Genomic DNA, 20,878 nt, shown 5'->3' on the forward strand with positions numbered 1-20,878 from the left:
GAAAAGTTCACAAAAGGGGTTGTGAATAAATTCATCCGCAAAGCAGCTGATTTATATGTATATATATTTCTAGAGTCTCTCTACAGTTTTATATTTATTTACAATCCAGCATTGCTGTTAAACTGTTTGAAACAACTGCTAAATCACAATGGAGTCAGTTTATTACTCACCTTACTGCATTTAACATTATCGGGTCCCTTTACAGTTTCCTTTACTCATAAACTGATGTTTTTCATTACCTTTTCAATAATAATAACAATAATAATAATAATAATAATAATAATAATAATAATAATAATAATAATGATATTAATAATAATAATAATAATAATTTTAAAATTCTCTTTTATTAATAACTTGAAATTGCCTAATTCAACAAAACAGTACATCAAGAGAGTACATCAAAACAAGGGCAACAACTCAGGTAAGATAGCCATTAAATGTATTTATCTAAATGCTAGAAGTCTCAGAAACAAAATGGTAGAACTTGAAGCTACTGCACTAACAAGTAACTACGATGTGATAGGTGTTACAGAAACTTGGTTATCCGAGAGTGATGGTGACGAATATAATATTAGTGGGTATACACTGTATAGGAAAAACAGGCAGAAGAGGTGGAGGGGTAGAGTAATACATCAAAAATAGTCTTGAAGCCCAGGTGTTAAATCTGGAAGAAAAAAACACAGAATCAATATGGGTCAGAACAATGGACAAAAATTCAAAGGGCATAATAATAGGGGCATGCTATACACTGCCAAATTCAGATGCCAAGCAAAATAATCTGTTATACAATGACATTAGAAATGTGTGTAGAAAAGGAGAAGCCATACTAATGGGGGATTTCAACTTCCCCCATATAAAATGGGAAAACCCGATGGGGAGCACGACAGCTAAAATTGAAATGGTAGAAATTACAAAATTACTGCTTCCTAACGCAATTTGTCAAGGCACCGTCTAAATAGGGGGAACACCTTGATTCAGTCTTTTCAAATAACAAAGAAAGAATAACTAAAACAGAGGTCAGAGAACCATTGGCAAACTCAGATCACAACATGGTCTCATTTGAAGTGCTTTATAAAACCCAAAAAGTAACGACTAAAGCTAAAGTTTACAATTTTAAAAACACAAACTATGAAGGAATGAAACAGACTAACAGAAGTAGGTCCACAGAGAAAGAATGGCCATTTTTCACAAATGTAGTACTAGAGGCACAAAACAAATACATCCCAAAAGTAGACAAATCAAAATCTAAAACAAAATGGCCAAAATGGTTTAGTAGATCAATTAAAAAAAATATTCAGAGGAAAAAGGCACTTTACAGAGCGTTTTAAAGGGACCAAAAACAAAGTACACTGAAAGAGTACTTGAAACTGCAAGCGCAAGTCAAAAAGGAAGTTAGAAAGGCCAAGAGAGAGATAGAAATGAGCATTGCCAAGGGGGCTAAAACCAATTCCAAAAAGTTTTTCCAATATTATAACAGCAAAAGAACATTCAAGGAATAAGTAAAATGTCTAAGAGATACAAATGGCAAAAACTTAGATGAAGAGAAAAAAATAGCAAATCAATTAAATTATTACTTTTCACAAGTTTTTACAAAGGAGGATACGGACAACATGCCCCACATGTCAACCTGTTCCTATCCAGTTTTAAATAACTTTAGCATAACAGAGGCAGAAGTGTTAAAGGGACTAGGAGCTCTTAAAATAAACAAATCCCCTGGGCCGGATGAGATCCTCCCAATAGTACTCAAAGAAATGAAAGAAGTTATTTACAAACCGCTAACCAAGATCATGCAACCGTCTCTTGAGACAGGAGTTGTACAGAGAGATTAGAGGAGAAACCTCAAAATGGAGCAAGGTAACCTGTGGAGTACCACAGCAGGGTTAGAAACTAACAATCTTGTGCTACTAATCCAAAGGACTGGTACCTTTTGAAACTTGCTAGTCCTGATGTAAACTTGCTAGTCCTGATGTAAACTTTCTAGTCTTTATGTGAAGTGCCTAAGTTGGAATCAACAACAGTTGGGGTCCCTAAAAATAGGCTTAGATTTATATTTTGCTAAAAAATAAAAACCGTTATATATATACAGTATATATATATTTTTTTAAGAAAGCACCTTTGTAAACGCTCATACAGATCGATCAATCACCTGTTTGCACCTTGTTACTGAGCGACTACTGTACTGTGTGCTGAGAAACTGACACTGACAGCACCAGATGGAATGACAGAGGAAAAAATTCTATCAGCTGTGTCACCTTGCCAACCATGATGACACATATAATATTTTTATTTTATTGTACATTACATGTGTTGCTATTTACAAAAATGCTGGCTGGCTATGAATTACTATCTACAATAATTAATGTACTTCACTAAAAGGTCTTGATCCATCTCAGTTTGTAATTTATAGTACATCAATTGTTCAAAACTAACTGAAGTATATCATTCTGAAAAGTAGATGCTTACAAAAGCATTTGCCACCCTGATAACACCAAAAAAAGAGAAAAAAATGCATCAGTTGCTTATTTCTCATCCTACAGCATTAATGTGCATTCATCTCCTTTTAAAAGTTACCTTTAAAATTGTCTCTTCTGTCTTTCTTTACAGTACCTCTTCTCCATGTCTCATTCAGCCTTTAAATTCCTTTGAGCTACTGCAATCAGGACAAATCAATAGGCGCTTCCATTTCTCCTCCTCAATCTCACGTTCTCACAATGTCCTTATTGTTTTGACCCCTGGCACCGAATCAGCCTCCTTGTGATGGATGCTGGCTGTCTGCACCAGGCACTTTTCCTTTTCTAGTTTTAAGACAAGCAAAAAGACAAGCCCTCTCAAGCAATATAAATTAATTAATTAATAAACCATCATCGAACAGCTAGCAATTTCATGGCTAAACCATTACTAATAATGTAAGCAGTCCACTGGGCACCCCTTAATCAATGTATTGCGCAGTTTTAAATTAATTGTAGCTAACAAAATAGCTGCATACATTTTCCCTGCCATGCACATCCATTCATTACACTATGTAACACAATTTTTGTTCCTGGGTAGTAAGTGTTATTTCCCAATTGCTTATGCCTCAAAAGTATAGAAAATGGCTATTATTCCCCACAAACTTTGCTTTTGTGACCAGGACAGTGATATTTTGAAATTTACCTATTTCCAATGAGAAAACGGGCAAATTTGTGTCTTTTCGTTCACATAAGTCAGAAAAAAACAACATATGAATCCAAATTAACATGTATTTATACTAAAGTAATACAAAAATGACTACAAAAGATTTAGAAGTGAGTAGTCTTTTTGGTTGGGGTAGTATGGGTTTCTCTCCTCAGCTCCACCTCTGAAATTGTCATCTGGATCTACAACGTCTTCCTCGCTCTCTGACTTGCTGCTCTCTTCTAAAGACGGCTGCTCTCTCTCCGGAGGAGTGGGTACGGGGAGCTCATGGCAGTGTGGCACCGGGGCGATGGATGAAGGAAGGTCCGGATACGTGATAGCAGGTGCATTCTTGCCAGTCCGACGTTTGGAAGGGTCCACCATGCAGAAGTAGCAGTTGCTTGAGTGGTCAGTGGGTTCCCGCCAAATTCTTGGGATAGCGAACTTCATGGCTCTCTTTTCCCCTCTGTATCATCCTACAAAAATACATTTATTTCACCCATGACTAATGTGTAAGAGATTCTCGCAACATTTTTCATATATGATATATTTTTTCAATAACATTGAAAATTGTAAAACATTTTAAAATTAAAAACTTTTACAATTTTAAAAATTAACAAATTTTATAACATCAAATTCCGAGCAACAATTGTCCATCTTACCTTCCAGAGTTTTTTTGCAGTGCTCGCAGGTGAAATGAGGTGCCCAGGGTTTGTCTTGATCCCCGACAGGCATGCTGAAATATGCCTTGTAGGCCTCACACATCTTAGCAGATGCTTCCACGGAGTACTTTTTCGCTCTTGTCTTGATAAATTGGCCGCAGACATAGCAAAATGCGTCTGCCGGATGCTCGCAGCCTCTTGATGCCATCTCAGAAAAATGCAGATATGTATCCACTTAGGCAGCTGGAACTAAACTGAACTGGTGGGCTTAAGGCCCCTGTATTTATACTACTATTTATATTACTTCTTAAGTTAAGAAGTAATATAAATTTAAGTTCTAGAAGTTACTCCAAGTTTACTCAGCACTGAATCTATCTGGAATGTTCTGGAAAATAGGTAAATTTCAAAATATCACTGTCCTGGTCACAAAAACAAAGTTTGTGGGGAATAATAGCCATTTTCTATACTTTTGAGGCATAAGCAATTAGGAAATAACACTTACTACCCAGGAACCAAAAAAAAAAAAAAAAAGTGTTACACAGTGTTATTTAAGTCTCAAATGTGCAGTTTTGAAAGAAATGCATGTTTTAGCAAACATGCATTTTAATTTTAAATACAGTATGATGTCTGGTGTTACACAAGCTTAATGACATCTCTGTTGGCAAGCCATGCTTTTAGTAACACCTGATGTTTATTTTAAAACGAAAACACGTTTGCTATAAAAAAATGCCTACAGTAAGTCCCTAATGGAAGTGCAAAATGTATGGAGATTTTATGGAAATTATTTTGTTAACTACAATTATTTAAAGTAGAAAATGTGGTGTATTTCCATTACATATCTTTCTTTCCAAAGTACAGTATAAGAGGTTAATAAATGTTCAAATAATTCTTACACTCTGTTCAATATAAACTGTTAACTTCTTTCAATAAACTATAAGACACAATTTCACTACAGTAATTTCCGTTTCAATCTCACTGGAACATACAGTACATGTACTCCTTTCTGAATCAACCTGACAAAGACTTTCATAGAACAATGTCAAATTCATGGCACGGCAGGAATACCAACATCCTGTTCAAGTGTCATTCAAACGTGGCACAGAAAGAGTGAGCTTTGATTTCATATTTATTTGTCAACTGTCTAGGAATTTCCTTTTCTCATTTTACAAATCTGTGAAAAGGATACACTTTTTGTCTTTGTCTTTAAAAATCAACCACATTTGTTAACTTTAGTAAAGCAAGTAAGAGGCTTGTTAATATTCTGTACAATTCAATTGGATTCAACTGCTTGACAGATGGTCTACACTGAAGTGCTTACAATATACTGGACTATATCCCACTCTCATACACTCATTGTGGCACTCAAGGGCATCTTCCCCTTGGTGTTTTGCCTGCATGACTGCACATTCATTGCTCTATATTCCTGTAGCTCAATAAATAAAAATAAAAAAAATAATCTTTATTTTTATATAGCGCCTTTCATAGTGGACCACCATCACAAAGCGCTTTACAAGATACAAGACTAGGGCGTATGAACTATGCATCAGCTGCAGAGTCACTTACAACAGCGTCTCACCTGCAAGACGGAGCACAAGGAGATTAATGGACTTGCTCAGGGTCACACAATGAGTCAGTGGCTGAGCAGGGATATGAACTGGGGACCTACTGGTTAAAAGCCTGTTTCTTTAACCACTGGACCACAAAGCCTCCTGATGTCTCAAATGTACTTGAGATGAATAGTTTAAATATTATCATGGCTCATTTCAATAAAGAAGCATCACCCTCATTTGATTACCTCTGGTTGCTGTACTGTATACTGGGCATGTAGTCACCCTTTCGTTCCCTGATGTAATCTGAGAATTGAAATGTCTTTTTGACCTAAGAATTGTGATTGATAGTCATCATGAAATACGCTTCCTGCTTTGCTAGATAACTCATGCGGACAAAGTAGAATTATTGAATAAAGCATTTTGTGTTTTATTATGTGTTATACAAATTGTGTTGCAGTGGCTAAACGAGCACAGCAGTTTAGCTGGATTAGTACCTGAAAGTCATTAGCAAAGCACACATCACATAAAATGGATTAGTACTGGTTTCAGCACAGAGCTTGCTGTGGCAGGAGACCTATAAAGAAAGTTTAGGGAACCAGCCCCTCGCTCCCAACTCTGGTAGCTTGTTGCATTTACAGCTTGCCTTAATAAAAGTGTGCAGAAGACAAATGCTCTGGGCTGGACTATACATCTGCAGCCTCTTACTTCCAGACAGCCTGTTCAGATCAGCAGGACACCATCTTACTGTATGTACTGAACACATAGAGTACAGCCAGCTTGTAGCCTGGATTCCAGCCTGTGGTTTGTTCAGAAGTCTGTAATTTAAACTACAGATTGACCTCACGGTAATCTGTAGCTGTTCAGTGGGGTGAACCAGCTTCCTCACAGTTTCACATTCTACCTTGTTTGTTTATTTGTCTTATATTTTTAAAATGGCCGTACATGGTTTGAACAGGCATCACAATATACAGTTTGTGTGCTTTGTTGAGGGGCTCTGTCAGCTGATCTGAGATCAGTGTCATCTTCATGAAGTAAATACAACTCTAAACGCATACATCTACACCAGCAAAAGGCAATGCAATACAGCAAGTCCATTCCAAATAGCACAGAAACAGATTTGCTAAAGCTTCTGAACATGTGCAATGCATGTGCCATTGTAATCTAAAAGAACAATTGTTAATGTTACAAAGCTGTACCTTAATGATCAAAACAAGCCAAGAATGTGATCTCAAACTTGCTGAGTTTTGTATTACACTGTAAGGTTATATCAGTGTAATACCTAAGATAACTGCAGGTACTATAGTAAACTACTGCACACACACATTATTTTACTTAGCCAGTTAAATAATGAAGCCAACACCATCGGATCCTTCAAGAAGCTGTTTGATGAGATACTGGGATCAATAAGCTACTAACAACCAAACGAGCAAGATGGGCCGAATGGCCTCCTCTCGTTTGTAAACTTTCTTATGTTCTTATTTCATTTTGAATTTGTGATTCCCTCAGCATTTGTTCTGTGAGGATCACTGAATTAAAGGGATATTCATTAAATTATGTTTATATTCTGTATAGATAGATAGATAGATATTTTAATGCAATTCAAATGTATTTGGAAGACAAGACAGTATACAATGACCTGCCGTATTACTTTGGACAGTAAGTATGCCGCAAGTAATAAATATGTTAATGATTATTACCTGAAGTTGAAATTGAGAACATTAGTCTAAAGAGAATGTTCTGTAAAGCAGCATATCTAGTGAAATAGAATATTAATACTGTCAGTAATTAACACTGCTGGGAACCTATACATTTCTCAGTGGTATAAACCACATGATTTATGCTAAAAAGTATTCATAATCTAATTTCTAAAATATTCCATTAGCAAAGCCATAAAACTAGCTAATTGATTCTAAAAGGCATAAATGAAAAAAAACTTCACAGTCGACAACAAGGAACACACCAACTGAAGAGTCCTAATCTCCGGGGATTCAAACAAGTGGCCTGTAACAATCCTCATGGAACAGTAAGAGAACAGCAATATTTTATTTTAAATGATATTTCAATGGTGATTTTTCTATCAAAATCAAACAGGCAAGGCATCCCATAACCCAGACACTATCGGTATACTGTGCATTCCACTATCTCCAACCAGCCATAGCAACATAACCATTGCTTATTCTGTAGTTCTAACACACAGATAAAACATCCAAAAAGAAGAACAGTTATTATTTGTTTATTTAGCAGACGCTTTTATCCAAGGCGACTTACAGAGACTAGAGTGTGTGAACTATGCATCAGCTGCAGAGTCACTTACAACGTCTCACCTGAAAGACGGAGCACAAGGAGGTTAAGTGACTTGCTCAGGGTCACACAATGAGTCAGTGAGTAAGCCAGGATTTGAACCGAGGACCTCCTGGTTACAAACTGTTTTCTTTAACCACTGGACCACACAGCCTCTATCCAAACAGTGTTTTTGTAATGTTTTCAGATAACCAGTGTGGATTACTACATGGGTATTGCTCAATATGTGTTGCATGTTTGTACAGTGATAACGCGTAAGTATTTGTATAATATACAAACAGTTAAACTATATTGATATGTTTGTGACTAGACGGCCAATGAGACACTTACTGGATCATGCTTCCAATTCAATGCAAATCAAAGTACTAGCAGCCACAGTAGCCTTTCCAGCTTTCTGCAAAGCTTTCTTATCAGGCTCAGTCATGTTCTTTGCAATGTTGCAAATGTCCTATCTGGTTTTCTGCCTTCCCTTAAACCTTCAGTCCACTATATTTAGTCACAAGTCTGTGGTTATCGTCTTCCATCATGTGTGCAGAAAGAGCAGTAACTGCTACTCATAACCTAACCGTTGATCTATTCATAATCACAATGATGTCACATGAAAAAACTGGAGCAGTCTATCTTTTTTGCATGCTTTTTTTACAGTAAGATATTAGGCGTCGAAAGTATGATTGTGTCAGATTATTTTTAAACATCCCAAACAGCCTCATGTTATGTTATTAGAGCTCTGTACCATAAGTAGGGTATGCCTCAAAATAGGATTTGACTTTCCCTTTAACAATTATATGACAGTAATAGTAATTCCTGGTTGAAAATAAAAGGTGAAAAGACTTTACTTCAATTTGTAAAAAGCACGCCCTAGTTAACTTTTTTTGCCTTTACCCTACAGTGGTTTACGATTATCTAGGCCTAGTTGCTTAGTTAAATTGGCCTTAGAAAACAAAAGCAAATCAAAACGAGAACGCTTGCATATTCAGGGGTCGGTTGTGCTAAAGGGAGCTGATCTTGATCCTGTGACGTGTTGGGTTGTAGTAAAAGGAATAGCACCGATTCTGAACTCGGTTTCAGCTCAAGATCTGATCCGGTTCCGATCTTGCTTCACAGCAGGATTTGAACCGGATCAGAGTTTGATTTAATGTGCTTTTTGTGTTTTTAATAAATGGAGGAACTTCAACTACAAAGGCTTATTGGTAGACTGTAAAACAACAGCATATGTTTTGTGATCTGTAAAAGCCTCTTCAGGTTTGCTGCGGTAAAGAGTGCTAAAACCCTTTCTTTCGCTTCTAATAAATACATACATGCACTGGGTGATATGAAATATAGTAAACTGAATCAAAAGGGGAGGCAGGATAATTGCCCTTAAAATATATTTCTAGAAACATTGAGGTTTTCCAACAATTTAAATACTTAAGATACAGTTTTGCTATTAAAATGATACTGCTACCGTATTGATATAAGAACAGGGTGTTTTTAACAAGTATTTTTTTCTTCCATCCACTTGGTGTTGCAGAAGATGTAGATGCAGCTTGAACCTCAAACCGCAATGTGCAGACAGTAATGTAAATAACACCAAGCTGCAGACAGGGAGTTCCACATTTTAAACGTGTTCCTGCTGTCAACTTTATTACTTTGATCTTGTTAGTACAACCGCCCCTAGATGTTCTCATTACTTTCCATTCATTCGGGACTCATTTATCAAATTAACAGCTACATCGAACAGCCAGAATACAATCAAAGACTACTTCATGTGCAATGCCTGCTGTAAAAGAATGTTCGGAATAAAAAAAAAAGATTAAAAAATAAACCTTTCTGGAGGAGTTAGTCAAAAACTATTTAACAGAGTAATCCACTTTTTTTCTCCTTTTCTTCTACATGCATTCCAGCCAGCTATAATTAGTCTCTTGCCCTTTGTTTCTTTACTCCTCCTTTGCAAAGGAAACTGGAAGGGGAAGAGTATTAAAGCATGGGTGGAGGTGAGACGAGAGAAATAAAAACTGTTATTAGAAATCAAGAGAGCAGCAGGAAGCTTTCAAAACAGACAGAACTGAAAGGTGTTCACCGCAGTGGGAGCTGTAAACAGGTCCTCTGTTGCTTCTATTGTCTGCTTGTCTCTTTACCACATCGACTGTCTAAGTCTTTGTTTAGTTGCTTTGTCTGTCTTAAAAGCAAGCCAGTGTTGTTCTTAAAACCATCTTTCAATGGAATAGATTTAGAACAAGATAGTTACTGTAAAACGCTTTTTAGTGATTATCTCTAATCTCAGCACACTATTTCAATCACACAGCTCTCTGTTTTCACAAAAAATAATAGGTCTTGTATACTTGAGTCACTCGCAAATGTCTTTTAAGAAGAAACCGTTTGAAAAATCGCTCAATTCCTTGTGTACCTTAAGGAGTTAATCGAAGGGAATGTAAAATCAGATGGATTGGGTTCTGAACATGAAGTAAAACGAATATGCGAAAAAGATCTGTACCACCTTGTGATCAGGTGCAGTGGTGCAGTAAATAAATCCAGTCCACACAATCCTTTTCTCCCAAAACAGTCTGTGGACTTTAATAATAATAAAAATAATAACAACGAACACAAAATAAGTCCACCCCTTTACCAGCGATGGTATTGGGGGGTACACGGCAGCTTTTCTAAAAATAAACAAAAACGGGACTCTGTCCGTCCCCGCGTTCTCTGTGCGCGCAGTGCTCTCGCTCCAGAGAAGCGTGGTGCCGTGAGTGGTGCTGTGCTGTGCTGTGCTGTGCAGTGCAAGGAGGCTCACTCCTCCTCTGCAACACAAAACACACGTAATCCAAAATCATAAAAACAATACAGGCTCCGGCCGTTTGCATTTCATTCTCAGCGCAAGGGGAGGTTTTGACATAGCTGCTTCCCCTTTGTACCCAGCAAACTCCTCCCTGCAGCCAACGCGTTGCCATGATTTCTCCAATAGAGGGCTGCCCCGCAGCTGACTGCAATGGAATCGTCCTGAGTACTTGCAGCTACGCGCCCCTCCTAATATGGTCACCTTCCGGTTTCCACCTACCACCGAGGTGGCAGATCTAGGAGGCAGCTTACCTTCCCCCTTACACAGCGCCCTTTCTAATCGGGAGGGAGATTTGCAGCATCGATCCTTTCTCTCTCTATCACATATCTCACCCCTCAGAGTGATGCCGAAGGAACACTCGGCCAACACTACATTCCCCAATGGTCCCCCCTCCCTTGAAAAAAAATCTGCATTTTGATGCTCCTTACCCGCACGATGTTTCACTGTATAGTGGAAGGGCTGCAGCACCAGATACCACCGAGTTATCCGAGCGTTATTGTCCTTCATCGTGTGTAACCACCTTAAAGGAGCATGATCAGTGACAAGCGAGAAAGAACGCCTCAACAAGTAATAGCGAAGAGCATGAGTAGCCCATTTGATGGCTAAACACTCCTTCTCAATGACGGAGTAGTTAATTTCCCTAGGAGCCATTTTTTTGCTCAAATAAATGATAGGGTGTTCCACTCCGTCAACTTGTTGGGACAGGACCGCCCCCAGACCAATGTGGGAGGCATCAGTCTGAAGGATGAACTCTTTGCTGAAATCTGGTGAAATCAGAGCGGGAGCTTGACAGAGTCGCTTCTTAATCATATCAAATGCTTCCTGACACTGCCCTGTCCATTTAACTAATTTTGGAGCAGCCTTTCGGGTGAGATCGACCAGGGGGTTGACTATGGTGGCATACTCGGGGATAAAACGGCGGTAATAGCCGGCTAACCCCAGTAGTGATCTCACCTGTGACTTGGTTCTCGGGATCGCCGTCTCCACCAGCGCCTGGACTTTGGAGGCGATAGGCTTTACCCGGCCATTACCCATAATATAGCCAAGATACTGGGTGTCCTGTTTGCCAAATGCACACTTGCCCAGCTTGGCTGTTAGCCCAGCCCCCCTTAGAGACTGTAGGACGGCTGAAAGCCTAATAATATGCTCCTTCCAGGTGGAGCTAAAAATCACTACATCATCGATGTATGCGGCTGCGTACTGATGATGAGGAGCTAAGACCTGGTCCATCAGTCTCTGAAAGGTGGCGGGAGCTCCATGCAACCCGAAGGGCATGGTCCGGAAATGGAACAAGCCATCTGGGGTAGAGAAAGCAGTTTTCTCTTTTGAGCTCTGAGTGAGTGGAATCTGCCAGTACCCCTTCGTCAGATCCAAAGTCGAAATTAACCGCGCCTTACCCAGTCGGTCGAGGAGCTCGTCCACTCGGGGCATTGGATACGCATCAAACTTAGAGATGGCATTGACCTTCCGGAAATCCACACAGAACCGAGTGGAGCCGTCCTTTTTGCCCACCATCACGATAGGACTGCACCACTCGCTCCGGGAAGGCTCAATGACTCCAAGCCTGAGCATATCCTCCACCTCCTCGTGAACGGGACCCCTGCAACTCTCCGGGATCCGGTACGGTCTCTCTCGGACCCTGACACCTGTCGGAGTAATAATAGCATGAGAAATAACATTAGTCCTGCCGGGCAAATCAGAAAAAACATCACTAAACCTTTCCACCAACTGGAAGAGCTCACTTTTCTGATCCGGAAGTAACTGTTCTCCCATCTGAATGTTAGTTGCAGCTAATGGATTGACAGTGGGACCAAAATCCTCTTCTAAACTGTCACCAGCTATAAACAGGGCCTCCCTTTCATTCCAGGGTTTTAGCAAGTTAATGTGATAAATTTCTGTCTTATTTCGGCGATTGGGTTGTCTAATTTCATAATTCACATTGCCAATTCCCTGTATCACCTCATATGGCCCCTGCCATTTAGCATACAACTTAGACTCTGATGAAGGAAGTAGCAGCAGTACTTTATCACCTGGCCGAAAAGTCAGAATTCTTGCTTGTTTGTTGTACTGCTGCTCTTGGTGATGCTGAGCTAGTTTTAGGTTTTCTTGTGCCAAACGACCAACCAATTCCAGGCGGTCTCTTAACAGGATTACGTATTTGACTATGTTTTTGGAAGTTTTTGTTTGCTCCTCCCACCCTTCTTTCACAAGATCCAGAATGCCCCGTGGTTGCCTCCCATACAGCAGCTCAAAGGGAGAGAACCCAGTCGAGCTCTGAGGCACCTCTCTCACTGCAAACATCAGGTAGGGGAGGAGTTTAGCCCAATGTTTCTGTTCTTGGTTAACAAACCGCTTCAGCATCTGTTTTAAAGTCTGATTAAAACGTTCCACCAAACCGTCCGTCTGCGGGTGATAAACAGAGGTTCGAATGGACTTAATTTGCAACAATTTATACAATTCTTTCAAACACTGTGACATGAAGTTCGTTCCGTGATCAGTGAGGATTTCTTTTGGAATCCCTACTCTCGTTATAATCTGTACTAACTCTCGAGCAATTGCTGCGGCACTAGTAGATCTCAATGGTACTGCCTCTGGATATCTGGTCGCGTAGTCCACCACTACCAAAATGTGCGTGTATCCAGAGTCAGACTGGCTCAAGGGACCCACTATGTCCATAGCAATGCGTTCAAAGGGAACTGAGATCAGGGGCAGTGGGACCAGCGGGGCCGGGCGAACCCGCCCCGGCGCTACTTGCTGGCATTCCGGACACCCCGCTACATATCGCGTCACCTCACTATAGACTCCCATCCAATAAAATCGAGCCAATATTCGTTCCAGAGTCTTATTGCTACCTAAATGGCCCGAACATGGGACATCGTGAGCCAACCGCATGATCTCACGTCGAAAAGACTGAGGAACGAGTAATTGTGTTACAATCTGGCTTGTGCTCGTGGCTTGGGATACCCTATACAGCAAATGCCCGACAATAATGTGGTGAGGATATGTAAGCGGCCGGTTATCCTCTACATCCTTCCCCTCGATAGACCGAACCTGCCCCCAGATGTGTGCCAGCGAAGGATCATTCTTTTGTTCCAACGCTAGGTCCACATCTCGGTCCCAGAACTTCGGGATATCGAGCGGAGCTACAGTAGCTTCAGCACTGGGGGCCCCAGTAACCTGCCCCCGCAGGTCACACTGAGTCCCAATCCCCTTTCCCTTACATTTAACAGACTCTGAAGTTTCCCCCACCAAACCCCAGCCTTGTCTTATTGACATTCCTTCCCATTTTTCGACCCTTCGCTCTTTTTTTGTTTTTTTCGGGCGAAATCGGGAATAGAACAAATCAGCTTGCAGCGGGAATATTTTCCCAATAGTTTCCCCCGCTGCTCCCATGGTCTTACCGGAGACTGGCGTTACCGTTTTATTAATCATTGTTTCAAAATATGGCCAGTCTCGACCTAAAATAACTGGATATGGCAACTTTGCAGCCACTGCCACGATTACGCGGCGGGAATGACATCCAATCGTCACATCTAACTTAGTGAGGGGGTAGTCCTTGTTATCCCCATGAATACAGGAAATGACCACGATCCCGCATGACCACCAAGGTACCCCCGCCAACAGAGCTTCTTCAATTAAAGTCTGCACACATCCTGAGTCCACTAACGCGTGGGTACTCACATCACCAACCCGTACATCAACAATGCAAGGCCCCTCCCAATCATTACCCCTGGACTTACCTGGTGCTGTTGGTAGGTAATGGGAGGCCGCACCACATTCCATCGCCGCCGGACAATTCCGCGCAAGGTGGCCGACCTCATGGCACCGGTAACACGTGGGGTGAAAGGGCGCCCACGGAGCTTGTATGTCCCGCTGCCGGTTCGGCAGTGGGGAGGGGTTCTCTGCTCTCACCCCGCTGGGGGTCGACCTCGCCCTCCATTGGGGTGGAGGAAGGCCGCCCGTGGGGTGCCGATGAGAAGTAGCCCCGTGGGGGGAGGGGGTGAAGTGCTGTGGGGGTCCTGTCCTCGGAGTCGGTCCTGTCCGGGGTCGGTTGGAGGGAGGAGTGGGGGTGACGACCACGGGAGCTGATGCCAAGGCATCCTCATACCCCTCAGCCAATCGGACTGCTGCCTCTAGCGTGGTGGGTCGATGCCTGGTGACCCAGTTCTGGGTGTCCGGCCCCAGCACCTTCACAAACTGCTCTATGGCAATCAGCTCGGTGATCTTTTCTGCATCGTTGGTGCCGGGGCAGAGCCACCGGGTCACATGATCCACTAGTTGCTGGGCCACCACGCGGGGTCGCAGTCCTGGGGGGCGCTGGTACTCCCGGAACCGGCGGCGGTGTGTCTCCTCTGTGATGTCCAGCCGCTGGAGAATGGCCTGCTTCACCTGGTCGTACACCAGGGCTTGCTCATGTGTCAAGGCTTGGTAGGCTGCCTGGGCCTCTCCGATCAAATTGGGGCCCAACTGGGTAGCCCACCACTCCCGAGGCCACTGAGCTGCTGTTGCCTGCCTTTCAAAGGCAACTAAGTAAGCCTCAGGGTCATCCTCCAGCGACATCTTCACTACCTTTACCCTTGGTAGGGGTACTGCTGGTTGAACCGCCGGTTCCCTCCCCCGATTGGCCTCCAGGAACAAGCCATGCATCCTTTCCATCATGGCCGTCAATGATTCCTGATGCCTCCGCTCCTGCGCCTCCAACAGCGCTGCCAATGCGGTTGGGTCCATTTATAATCCCTCTTCTTGACACCAAGTGTGATCAGGTGCAGTGGTGCAGTAAATAAATCCAGTCCACACAATCCTTTTCTCCAAAAACAGTCTGTGGACTTTAATAATAATAAAAATAATAACAATGAACACAAAATAAGTCCACCCCTTTACCAGCGATGGTATTGGGGGGTACACGGCAGCTTTTCTAAAAATAAACAAAAACGGGACTTTGTCCGTCCCCGCGTTCTCTGTGCGCGCAGTGCTCTCGCTCCAGAGAAGCGTGGTGCCGTGAGTGGTGCAGTGCGGTGCTGTGCTGTGCTGTGCAGTGCAGGGACGTGCTCTTTATAATCGCCGGTCCGCGGCTCACTCCTCCTCTGCAACACAAAACACACGTAATCCAAAATCATAAAAGCAATACAGGCTCCGGCCGTTTGCATTTCATTCTCAGCGCAAGGGGAGGTTTTGACATAGCTGCTTCCCCTTTTTTACCCAGCAAACTCCTCCCTGCAGCCAACGCGTCGCCATGATTTCTCCAATAGAGGGCTGCCCCGCAGCTGACTGCAATGGAATCGTCCTGAGTACTTGCAGCTACGCGCCCCTCCTAATATGGTCACCTTCCGGTTTCCACCTACCACCGAGGTGGCAGATCTAGGAGGCAGCTTACCTTCCCCCTTACACAGCGCCCTTTCTAATCGGGAGGGAGATTTGCAGCATCGATCCTTTCTCTCTCTATCACACACCTCCATATTCAGCTTGCAGACTTTATTACCATATAAATAAGAAGTCACAGCAGGCTACTAAGTCCAATGGCTTGTAAAATGATTGCCAAACTTGATGCCTGAAAGAATCAGGGAACACAGTTGTGTATGAAGTTGGAAGCCAGAGCGTCCTGTCTTTATCTTCGAGATACCAAAAATTCACGTGACCCGAAAATTGCATCTAGGTCACATGTAGGGTGACCAGACGTCCCGGGTTAACTGGAACAGTCCAGGTTTTTCACCAAAGGTCCCGCGGTGTCCCGACATTTTCTCAAAATCTTTAAAAAGTTAATTTTCAAAAGTCAGTTTTCAGCCACTTCATGTAGCGCGACACACTCTCAATATTTGTCAAAATAACGTGAATTAGTTTATGACGCCTGCAGTGAAAACTGAGTGCGCCATGCGTTTTCATATATTCAATACGAATCTACAATTGTGTGTAATACGGTCATTTCGTAACTGTTCAGTTCTGGTGGGATTTAGCCCAGACAGAGCAGCGAGAGGTTGCAGTCATCCAAATCCACCAGGTCAAACCACATCAACAATGTCAAAAAATAGACCCTGAGACAGTGAGTAAAAACAGAAAGAAAGACATGCCAAAACGTAAATGTATTTTAATGATTTAATGTATTATTAAAATAGCCTGTATTTAAATTGTTTAATTAGTCTCATCAATTTTAACAACAGAGCCGTAACTCTGTTGTTAAGCAAATATTTGCGCCCGTCGCACCCCCAACCCGCTTCTTTTTTTTGGTTCTTTTTGGGTGTTAAAAGTTGGCATGGTATATTTGGTCACGTTTCATAGTTTTGATGAACTTATTGTTATTTCAGAATCTCCTCTTTAACATGTTTGAAGGGAAGAAGACATTACTTAAAACGGAAAGGAATTTGTTTAGGGCCTACACGTGTTAACTGCAAGGTTATATTTAATGCCTCTACGATTATATTCAATCCACGCATTTTTAGTACCAACCAATGATAGTTATTAATTTACGTATGGTCATTTTTTGTTAGTCAGGGTTGGAGTTTAGTTTTTGACTCCTCAGTAAAAGCTAAGGCAGAGATCAAGCTATGTGCTTATAATAAGGATGATTAAAATTCTTTTTTTCTGATCAAATTAAAACTTGATCAGTAAGTGCTGGCATTTGTGGAATTTTAGCAGTGTCGCTGTAAGGGTTAATGTATTAACCCTTACAAAAATCCTTTAATAGCATATGTAACTTTTAATTAAGTCAATGTGTGGCATTTTCTCATTGGTACTAAATGAGAAGATCCAAAAGTATTTTGAATTTAGCAAGAGCCATGCTGGTTTGTATGCTATTTTAAACAAACAAACAAAAAAATAAGATGGCCATTAAAAATAATAACTAGATTTGTGTTTCTTATACATACATATTTTAACGCATTATAAGAGCTACGTAATTATCAAATAAACTTGTTTAAATAAACTTGTTTTATAACACTGGTACCACATTCAGCATCTTGTAGTGATGGTGAATTTTAAGGGCCGTTTATCTATTTGCATTTTAAATTCATTTCTTACTTGTCATCTATCCTATTGTAATGTTTTTGGTTTAGCTTTATTAAGTATGTGCTTAAAACGTGTTATGAAACGTGCATTTACACTTTGTTACGTTTATAGTAGTGATAATAGGCGCTCACAGCTGACAAGTGAAAACATTGAGAACCGCAGAACAAAATTATTACTCTAGTGGCAATGCATTTAAGTCATTTTCAGCTCTGTTTAACAATGTGTGCTGGTTTTCAGCTTTGAAAATCTGGTCACACTAGTCACATGCCAAATTTCAAGTAGGTTCATACAAGCTTACGGGGCCCTTAATAAATAAGTAAATCACAATTTTAGAAACCAAAACCATTGTTAATAGGATTTGAATTATTTCTAGTTTTCAGACATGATTAAGATCATGGCACATTCTGCATTAGATTATTTTAAATGAAGCGTATTAAAAAGATTTGCTGATTTTTTTTTTATTGAATCAGTTTTCAGACAAGTCATTGCAAAGTGAATAGAAATAGAGAAGCAGTACCTGACATGCTTGCCACACTTCATCTGGTTTGTGAGAGGAGCAGGGAGATGGGTGAAGCCCTTAACAAGCTACATCCTCCCAGCAGGAGCAGACAGTCTGCCAACGACTCCTGGATATGGAACTAAAATGTAGCATTCTTCTGGCATGTTAAAGAAATTAGATTTGTAATACATATGCCCTCCTTTCATGATAGGCTCTGGAAAATGAATAGGTTCTACAGCCTATGACAAGATTAATACAAGTGATGATTTCAATTTGTTATCTAAGAGCCTTTTTAAAATCAAGAGCGTCTGCAAGAACAAACGTTTTGAATAAAACAGCAGAAAATAATTGGCTGCAGTTATATTGAATACCAGATATTCATATGCAATATCATTAGAATAACATCTGAATATCTTTGTTAAACATGTTATAGAAAAGTTGCATAAAAATACTTCAAAACAGGAATTAAGCAGGTCATGAAAATACTCTAGTTAGTCCTGAACTGTTAGACAAAAAAATACTCAGTAAATGATTGAATACAAAATATTTTGTTCCGTCGCTGTAGTTTCTGTGTAATTGTTACTGAGACAGACACAAAGACATAATTGTCAAGCACCTTGCAAGCTCCTTCACAGACATGCTGTGGACCTGATAAAAAGTTGTTCACTCTGTAATAGTGATTGTTCTGGTGAACATGACTTAAATAAACTGAGAGCTTATTTTCTTGGCTTTGATATGAAATATAATTTGGACGAGTGGCATGGTGCTTTCATGTACTTTGAATTATTCAGATTTGTACCAGGATGTATTATTGCCTGCTTTGTAAGAGTATAACTTTAATATGAAAAGACAAAACCACAGTGTCAGGGTAATCACCATGGTCTACACAGTACAAGACAGATCGTTCAAGAGGTGAAGGCTAGAAATGTTACTCATCACGGTGACACGGTGCTATCATTGTACTGACCCAGTGCTAGTCACCAAACCTGTCCTACACAGTGCAAAGCCAACGAACAGGTACCAAACCGGCCTGGTGCCAGCCAGGTTCCGAACCAGTACTGCACCGGTACTGAACCAGCACCAACTCAGTGTTAAATGCACCAAACTGGTACCGAACTGACACAGTCACAGTCCGATACCAAAGCGGTCTTGCTCGGGTCTTGACCTGCCTAGTCGATATCTATAAGCAGACTGAGACAGCACCTGTACAACTATCTGTACACTGCATTGCTTGCTCCTTGCATCATGCCCGGGTTCTATCCCTGTGAGACATGCAAGGCTAGTCTGCCTATTGAGGACAAGCACGTCAGGTGCTCTTACAGCATGGAGCCAGAGCACTCCAAGGAGACACTGGCTAAATGCAGCTTCTGCAAGTTTTGTGCCCATTTTTCCAAGTGCGTGCTTGAGAAACGGCTATCCCACAGCTCTGTGTCCCTTACTCCTACTCAGCGCGCTTCCCCATCACTCTCTCTCTTAGAGAGGTTGCTGCATCCTCACCCCAAGGGAAAGCGGACGACGCACACAGGAAAGTAGCCCAGGCAGGAAACTGTCCGCATTCTAATTTTCGATGATGAGCCTACCGCCTCTCCCATATCCACCCCAGTTCACCCGGATTTTCTTTTTGAAATCGAGTCTTCCTGGGACCATCCGGCAGCTCCTGCTGTTTCCCAATTGATGGACACCCTGTATAGGGAGATGATGCGGAGAAGCTGGGCCTGGCCCATTTTCTACCGGTTGAGGCTTCTATAGTCGTCTTGGTCCAGGCGCCTAATTTAGTGCTCCTGTCCAAGGACACTACCTGCCCTAACAAGCAGTGCTGGGTCTCTGAGGTAATCCTCAAGAGAGTGCATTCAGCTAGTGGGTTCGCCACATGGCTAGACAATTCTAACAGTATTCCGATAGTATGCTGGGCAGTGTCACCAGAAGGGAGGACGTCACCACGGATGCGTCCAGCCTGGGCTGGGTCGCTGTGTGGAAAGACCGGGGTGCTCAAGGTGTGTGGAACCCCCCTTGGCAGGGTCTCTACATCAGTGTTTTAGAACTGCAGGCAGTTTAACTGTCCTTGCAGACAAACTGCTACATATTTGGAGTACAATATCTTTCAACACCATTGCAAACTGTTTTACACGTAAATTTACCAGAATGTTGGTTGTTCTACATAAGTGGATCACAATATTGTTCAGTACCATGTTGAACTTGTTTAGTTGTGGATTACTGTTAGCTCATTCATAATTATTTTCTTAATGGAAAATGCATATGCAAAAATACATTTATTGTTCGACATTAATGTTTTTTCTGAACGGAAAATGCATATGCAGAAATACATATCCATTTTTTTTTCATATGAGACACAGAATCTATGTATGGTCTCACATTAACCAAGCAGGCTTCAGCACACCCCACCCCTGCTGGATAGACGATGGGCACCATTTTCTACTTTTAGTTAGAATGTTAATATTTTACCTACCTACTTTGTATTTTGTCATTCACCCCTTTCAACTGATTCAAAGACTTTTAAAGTAGACTAATCACTTGTATCCCTGTGTCACAAAAGCAGCTCTGTCAAATTATTAATCAAGTGGCTTTAAATTATTCACCAACAAATCTAGCGTATAAACTATTCATTAGGCTGAATACATACACAGGTTGCAGTCAGAAAGCCTTGTTAAAAAAAGAAATAATGAAAACATAAAAAATCAGTGTGACTCAGAGGTGTCACACTCCATTTGAGTCTCTCTCTGTATGAAAATGAATAGGAGGGATGCATGATTACCAATATCCAAAACCTATTATTAGAAATATCCCAACTGAATTGCACCGTTACATTGTTAAATTACAAGAGGGAATTCAAATACTTAAACACATCATCCTCAAATAAAAATGGACAACTAAACTG

At 41.2% G+C, this 20,878-nt stretch overlaps 1 long non-coding RNA gene across 1 annotated transcript; it reads right to left on the reverse strand.

Moving 5' to 3' along the window:
* Positions 1 to 328: 328 nt before the first annotated feature.
* Positions 329 to 3,462, reverse strand: LOC117972476 (uncharacterized). The gene is made up of 2 exons (XR_009329009.1): positions 2,575 to 3,462; positions 329 to 667 (listed from the first exon to the last, which is right to left on the reverse strand). It is a non-coding gene; the product is annotated as an uncharacterized LOC117972476 (long non-coding RNA).
* Between the last annotated feature and the right edge of the window lie 17,416 nt (positions 3,463 to 20,878).

This window comes from Acipenser ruthenus, chromosome 6, assembly GCF_902713425.1.
Source record: "Acipenser ruthenus chromosome 6, fAciRut3.2 maternal haplotype, whole genome shotgun sequence".
NCBI lineage: Eukaryota > Metazoa > Chordata > Actinopteri > Acipenseriformes > Acipenseridae > Acipenser > Acipenser ruthenus.